The sequence below is a fragment of the Arachis ipaensis genome, chromosome B06 (assembly GCF_000816755.2).
Source record: "Arachis ipaensis cultivar K30076 chromosome B06, Araip1.1, whole genome shotgun sequence".
Lineage (NCBI taxonomy): Eukaryota > Viridiplantae > Streptophyta > Magnoliopsida > Fabales > Fabaceae > Arachis > Arachis ipaensis.
Window position 1 is genome coordinate 57,357,833 of NC_029790.2, and position 7,803 is coordinate 57,365,635.

Below are 7,803 nucleotides of genomic sequence, written 5' to 3' on the forward strand. Positions count from 1 at the left end.
TTTGTATTTTTGTTGTAAATATTAGGAATTGGGTGAATACTCATGTATTAATCAAATGTTAAATCTTGTGCATTCATGTTCTTGTATATAGTTTGAAAGAAAGAAAAATGAGAAAAAAAAACAAAAGAAAAAGAGAAGAAAAAGAAAAACAAATAATATGGAAAAGAAAAGAAAAAAATAGAAAAAGAAAGAAAAAGAAATAAAAAGGGAACAAAATGCCCCAAAGTGAAGCTCAATAATAATCAACGCATATGACTTATGATAAAAAAGAAAATGCATGTGTATGTGAAAAAGTGAGAAAAATGGGTAGTTAGGTTAGCTTTGAAATCGTATAGGTTGTCATAGGTTAGGTGAGAATTTTAAGCTTGTCAAAGATTCAAATCTCAAGTCCACTTGACAAAATATGCATCCTACCTTGACCCTAGCACCATTACAACCTATGAAAAGACCTCATGATTGATAGATGAGTTTTGCTCGATGGTCTAGAATTTCTCTTATAGGAATAAGAACTTCGTTGTAAGCATAGCTCCAAACCAACAAACAATTCTCACATCAAAAATTTGAGTTGTCACAAGTACAAATCCCAATAAAAATTAACCGATGTATTTAGACTCCGGGTCATCTCACAAGGAATTGCAATGAAGTGTTTAATTATTGGCTATGAAGGGGACAAGGTGTTTTGATTGATAAGGGGCAAGAAAGTAAAGGGCAAGAATTAAATGACAAGAAGAGTAAATCAAGCAAGTAACTAAAGAAAGCAAGTAATAAAGAGAAACATTCATAGCAAGGTTTGAGATCATAGGCTTTCTATCCTAGTCATTAATCATAACAATACTTAACAAGAATTTATCTTATTTCGTCAACCCCACTGTTGGAAGAAGGTGTAAATTATCTTCCATTAGAGAAAGTCAAACAAGACTAGTTAATCTCAAATCAAAATTCCTAATCAATTCACTAATTGAATTAGCAAGAGATTAGAGTCATTGAAAATGATATTAACTAATAACTCTAGATCACCACTCTAGATTGGGTATTAATGACTCAAGATTGCGCAATTACTCTTCTCAAGCCAAGAATGCTCAAAATCTACTCTAAAGTCCAACCAAGCATTTTGTCAAACACTTGGTGGGTACAATTGGAAAGCATAGTAAATGTTCAAGAATAATAAATCTACCAACTACCAATTGCAAGAAAAGTAAATCAATAACTCAAATCATCAATAAAAGAAACATCAACATCAAATTTCATTAAATGTAAACAAAATCTAACATGAGTATTCATAAACATAAAAGAAACATAAAAGTAAAATTGATAAGAGAACTAAGAAGAATAGAGTAGTATAAACAAGAAATTGTAAAGGAATCAAGATGAAAAGATGAGATTGAACCTAAATCTAGGAGAAATTAACCTAACCTAATTCTAAAGAGAAGAGGGAGCTTCCCTCTCTAGAAACTAACCTACATGATGCTATACTACCAACAATTTCTCCCTCCTTGCCCAAGCTTGAATTCTGCATGAAATAGCATCAGAAATGAGTTGGGTTGGGCTCAAAGTGCTTCAGAAATTGCCCCTAGCAATTTCATCTTTAGTGGGCCATGTGCAGCATCGGTGTGCACGCGTACAGTGCACGTGTGTGTCCCTAGACGTCGAGCAACTATGACAAATTTCATCATTTTGAAGCCCCGGATGTTAGCTTTTTAACGCAACTAGAACCGTCTCATTTGGACATCTGTAGCTCAAGTTATGGTCGATTGAGTGCGAAGAGGTCAGGCTTGACAACTTTACGGTTCCTTCATCTCTTCATGAGTTCTCCCACTTTGCATGCTTTTCTCCTCACTTCTTCCATCCAATACTTGCCTTATGAACCTGAAATCAGTCAACAAATACATCAAGGCATCGAATGGAATTGAAGTGAATTGAATTTAGCTATTTTAAGGCCTAAAAAGCATGTTTTCACATTTAAGCACAAATCAAGGGAGAATTGAAAAAATATGCTATTTCATTGAATAAATGTGAGAAAATGTGATAAAATCCCCCGAATGAAGCACAAGATAAACCACAAAATTGGGGTTTATCAATGATACTTGTATGCATGCATGAAATAAATATTGATTGTTAGGTGAAAAACAAATCTTGGAAAGCATGATTAGGAGAGAATTGAGAGAATCAACCCTAAACACTTGAGCGACTAGAGTGCAAACACATTCGGTGAGGGTTCGATTGCTCAATTACATGTTTCCACCTAGAATCATCATTCTTCATGCAAGTTTGTATAAATCTTTAATAACTCAATTCAATTGTGGATTTGATTAGATTTGCTATTGCCTTAGCCCTTATGCTTATATATGTATTCTTGGGAATTGATTTATTTTGACCAAGTAGTTGCATTCATTTAGATAGTTGCATATAGGTAGATTGCATGTAGTTAGTTTACATTGAATAAATGTTGATACCCTTTGCTTTCTCTTGGTTTAAGCATGAGGACATGCTATGGTTCAAGTGTGGGGAGGTTGATAAACTCCTTTTTTAGGGTTTATCTTGTGCTTAATTTAGGGGATTTTATGACCTTTTACCCATGTTTATTCAATGGAATAGCATGGTTTCATGATTATCTCCTAATTTGTACTTAAGTGTGAGAACATGCTTTTTAGGCTCTTAATTGCCAATTTTGATTCACCTTTGATTCCACTAGATGCCTTGATATGTGTGTTAGTGATTTCAGGTTGAAAAGGCTAGGAATGGATCAAAGGAATGGAGAAAAAAGCATGCAAAGTGGAGAAATCATGGAAAAGCAAGGATTTGGAATGAGATCAACGACGCGCACACGCAACAGACAAGCAGGCGTGGATTGTGGAGTCGCATGGTGACGCGTACGCATCGGTGTTCGCACGTGACCCACTTAAAGTGAATCCACTCGGGGCGATTTCTGGGCTTCCCAAGCCCAAATCCAACTTATCTTTGATGCTATTTAACCCAAGGACTGAAGTGGAATCACATGTCTAGTCACATTAGTTTAGTTTTAGTTTAGTTTTGGAGGGAAAGTTAATTTCTAGAGAGAGAAGCTCTCTCTTCTCTCTAGAATTAGGATTAGATTAGATCTAGATTAGAATTTCTTTGATCTACGTTAATTTCATGCTTTGATTTACTTTTCCTTTAACAATTCTTGTTCATCTACTTCTCCTCTCTCTAGTTTTGTATTTCAATTCTTGTGATTTTCTACTTTTATGTTGATGCACTTTTGTTTCTTCTATTTCTCTTTTAATGCAATTTATGATTCATTTGTTGTTGTTTAATTCCTTGCAATTGAGTAGTATAGATTTACTTTCCTTTATGCATTCCAAGTGTTTGAAGAAATGCTTGGTCAGATTACAATATAGAGTTTTTCCCTTTTGGCTTTGGTAGAGTAATTAGTGACTCTTGAGTTATCTAACTCCTTTGTTGATTAATAATTAGAAATTGCTAATTGACTTGAATGACACTAAAGCTAGTCTTTCCTTTAGGATTTGGCTAGGACTTGAGGAATCAAGTTAATCCATTCACTTGACTTTCCTCCATGGTTAGAGGTTAACTAAGTGGGAGCAACGAACAATTGTGGTCACAATTGAGGAGGATAACTAGGATAAGACTTCCAATTCTCATACCTTGTCAAGAGCTTTGTTAGTTGTTAGTTTATTTCTTTTGCTATTTATATTTCTTGTGTATTATCTCAAAAACCCCAAACATACCACATAACCAATAACAAGAACACTTTATCGTAATTCCTAGGGAGAACGACCCGAGGTTTAAATACTTCGGTTTATAATTTTAGGAGTTTGTACTTGTGACAAACAATCTTTTGTATGAAGGGATTATTGTTGGTTTAGAAACTATACTTGCAACGAGATTTTATTTGTGAAATTTTAAACTGTCAAAAAATTCAATCATCACTGTTACAACGAAAGTCTGAACCTTAAAGGCGACCCCAGAGGAAAAGAAACCAATGCTATAGAACTCGGGGGAATCCGAGCTCATGAAGAGCTCCGCCCTCAGCCAGAAGGTGAAACCAAAGAAGTCCAGATCAGGGATGCCCAGGATAAAACAACAAATATAGGGGCAACCCTCAAGGAAGACTTAAAGGGGCCACTGATACAGCTCCTAGAAGATAATGCCGATCTCTTTGGATGGAAGGCCACAGACATGCCCGGAATAGTTCCCAAGATAATGTGCCATAAGCTGGCGGTATCTCCTGGATCTCGGCCAGTGCAATAGAAGCGCAGGAAGCTTGTTCCAGAAATGTCCCAAGCTATGAAAGAGCAGGTACAAGACTTACTGGAGGCAGGGTTCATAAGGGAGGTCGAGTACCTATTATGGGCTAGCCAACGTCGTCTTGGTAAAGAAGTCAAATGGAAAGTGGCGAATGTGTACTAACTACACCGACCTCAATAAAGCCTGTCCTAAGGACCCCTACCCGCTCCCGAATATAGACACTCTAGTGGATGCCTCTTCCGGATACAAGTACCTTTCTTTCATAGATGCTTATTCGGGATACAACCAAATTCCAATGTATCCACCCAACCAAGAAAAGACCTCGTTACTAACTCCAAAGGCAAATTACTGCTACATAGTCATGCCATTTGGACTCAAAAATGCAGGAGCTATGTACCAAAGATTGATGAACAAAGTCTTTGCCAACCACATCGGGAAGTTAATGGAGGTTTATGTAGACGACATGCTAGTAAAAACACAAAGTGAGGAGTCGTTGTTATCCGACCTCACTAAAGTGTTCGACACCATAAGAAAGCATGGCATGCGACTTAACCCCGCAAAATGCACCTTTGCGTAGAAGCTGGCAAATTCTTGGGATTCATGCTCACCCAAAGAAGAATCGAGGCGAACCCGGATAAATGCCAGGCTATACTTCGCATGAGAAGTCCAACCTGTATCAAAGAGGTCTAGCAGCTCAATGGAAGACTAGCGGCTTTGTCTAGGTTCCTAGCTGGATCAGCCTTAAGATCACTCCCCTTCTATGCAACATTAAGGAAGGGAAAGTGGTTCGAGTGGACCCCAGAATGCGAACAAGCCTTCCAAGATTTTAAGAAATTTCTAGGGCAACCACCTGTCCTTACTCGACCCCGGGAAGGTGAAGAGCTCATACTATATCTCGCCGTAGGAAGTCGGGCAATAGCATCAGCACTAGTCAGAGAAGACGAAAGTGGGCAACAACCCATTTACTTCATCAGTAAGGCTTTACAAGGGACTAAATTAAACTATCAAAAGATTGAAAAGGTCACCTACGCCCTCATACTCACTTCCCGACGACTCCGACCATACTTTCAAGCTCACGTTATCAGAGTACGGACCTATCAACCCATAAAGGGGATCTTACAGAAAACAGACTTAGCTGGAAAAATCCTACAATGAGCAGTCGAGTTGTCCGAATTCGACATCAAGTATGAAGCTCGGACAGCTATTAAATCCCAGTACCTTGCCAATTTCATCACAGAGTATACTGACACCCCGGGTACCCCCACAAAGTAGAGCCTCTATGTAGATGGCTCCTCAAACAAAATCGGGAGTGGCGCAGGCGTCATTTTAGAAAGTGATCAAGGAACCCAAATTGAGCTCTCTGATCTGGCGGAAATTGGCGAGTTAAGAAATTAGTATAAGAGATTCGTTGCAAGTATAGTTCTCAACCAACCAAAATTCCGCTTATCAATTTAAAAGGGTGGTCACAAAATTAGAATTAAAATACTGGGAGTATGAATCCCAGGTTGTCTCCGAACGAGTTACAGAAAGGTGTGCTATTTTATTAGTCAGATATTTTCTAAAATGGTTTGAGTTGATAAACAGGAAATTAAATCAGAGAAATTATGTAATTTAAATAAAAACCTTGACCGGGAGTAGATTAGTTGGAAGCCCTATCCTTGATGGAGTTCTCTCAAGATCAATTGATAATTGAAGGTTGTCTGCCCAGTTATCCTTTACCGGATAAAGGAAAGTGGAGCAAGTTGGAAGTCAGTTTCTATTGACAAGTTCTAATCCTCTCCCTTAGGAAGGACTAGTGCAGTGATTAGAGGACGACCCAACGCTAATCCTAATTATAATTTTACTCTTGAACATCCAACTCAAGGTCTTCCTTTCAATCAACTCCCAATCAAGTTATGGAACTACTTGCTCATTATGAATGTAAACTTCGCAAAATAAGAAAGGAAAATAAGGAAAGACATGATAGATAATAATCAAAAGGATTAATAAAAATAAAAATAGTTCTTGTATTAATAAATTCTAAAGATAATCCAATAGTAACTCTGAATAAATTGAGGATATCAAAGAGTAAATGACAAGTAAGGAAAAACAAACTAGAATGATGAAGTCTTGACGGAGGTAACAACTCTTCTCAATATCCCAATCCAAAAAGCAATAAAATCAAAACCCTAAGAACTATGAATGTGTAGAGAGAAAACCTAGAGGAGGAGTAAAATCAGATCTAAAACTAAAATTATGCGGAATGAATGTTGTTTTTTGGTCTCTGCATGTTCCCTGGCTCTAATATGCTTTTCTGGGCCGAAAACTGGGTCAAAACAGAGCCCAAAATCGCCCCCAGCGAATTCTGCAGATTCTGCAGATCGCGCACGTCACGCGATCGCATCATCCACGCGTTCGGGTCATCCGACGTCTTGCCTTGCCACACGTGCGCGTCGTCCACACCTTCGCGTCACTTGTGCAGTTTCCATTCCATGCGTTCGCGTCAGGCACGCGAGCGCGTCACTGCAATTTCCTCTATTTCGCGCGGTCGCGTGAGTCATGCGTTCGCGTCACTTCTCGCTGGTCATCTCCTCAATTTCTTGCATTCCTTCCATTTTTGCAAGCCTCCTTTCCACTCTCCAAGTCATTCATGCCCTATAAAGCCTGAAACACTTAAACACAGATCACAGTATCGAATGGAATAAAGGAGAATTAAAATACATAATTAAAAATCTCTAGGAAGCAGTTTTTCAACCATGGGGTAATTTTGGGAAGGAATTGTAAATACATGCCAATTTAATGAATAAGTGGGTAAAGATTTGATAAAACCACACAATTGAACATAATATAAACCATAAAATAATGGTTTATGTACCTCCCCACACTTAGACATTAGGATGTCCTCATACTTAGTTGAAGGAAATAAAATAAATGAGTAGGAACATGTAAAACTCATGCAATGCAATGCAACCTATATATGTGAATGCAACTATATGATTCTTGTCTACTTGGTCAAAAGTAAATAAGCTCTTCAAGATAATCACAAATCAAATTCCACTAATTTAATTCCTATACAGGAACAACAGATAAAAATGCAAGAAGGTAGCTCATGAAAGCAGAGAACATAGAATTTAAGCATTGAACCCTCACTGATGATGTATATGTGCTCTTAATCTCTCTAGTGTATAGGGTAATCACTCTATCCTTCTCTAATCATGCTTTCTAATTTTTGTTCTTCACCTAACCAATCAACAACAATTAATATACCAATGCAAACATCATGAGGTCTTTTCAAGGTTGTAATGGGGCCAAGGTAAGGGTAAATATATATATATGGTTGAGTAAGCTTATAAATTGAATCTTTAATTATCCCAAGCTTTCACCTAACACACACATATATATTCTATGTAACTTAAATTTCACACCTAGCTACCCAAAGTTTTTCCTTTCACATTCCATAATCATGTATCAACTTTTATTTTGATTTCGTCATATATGCATTGATCTTTGAAACTTAACTTAGCATTGGGGTAATTTTGTCCCCTTATTTAATTATTGAAATTTTTGGATATATATAGA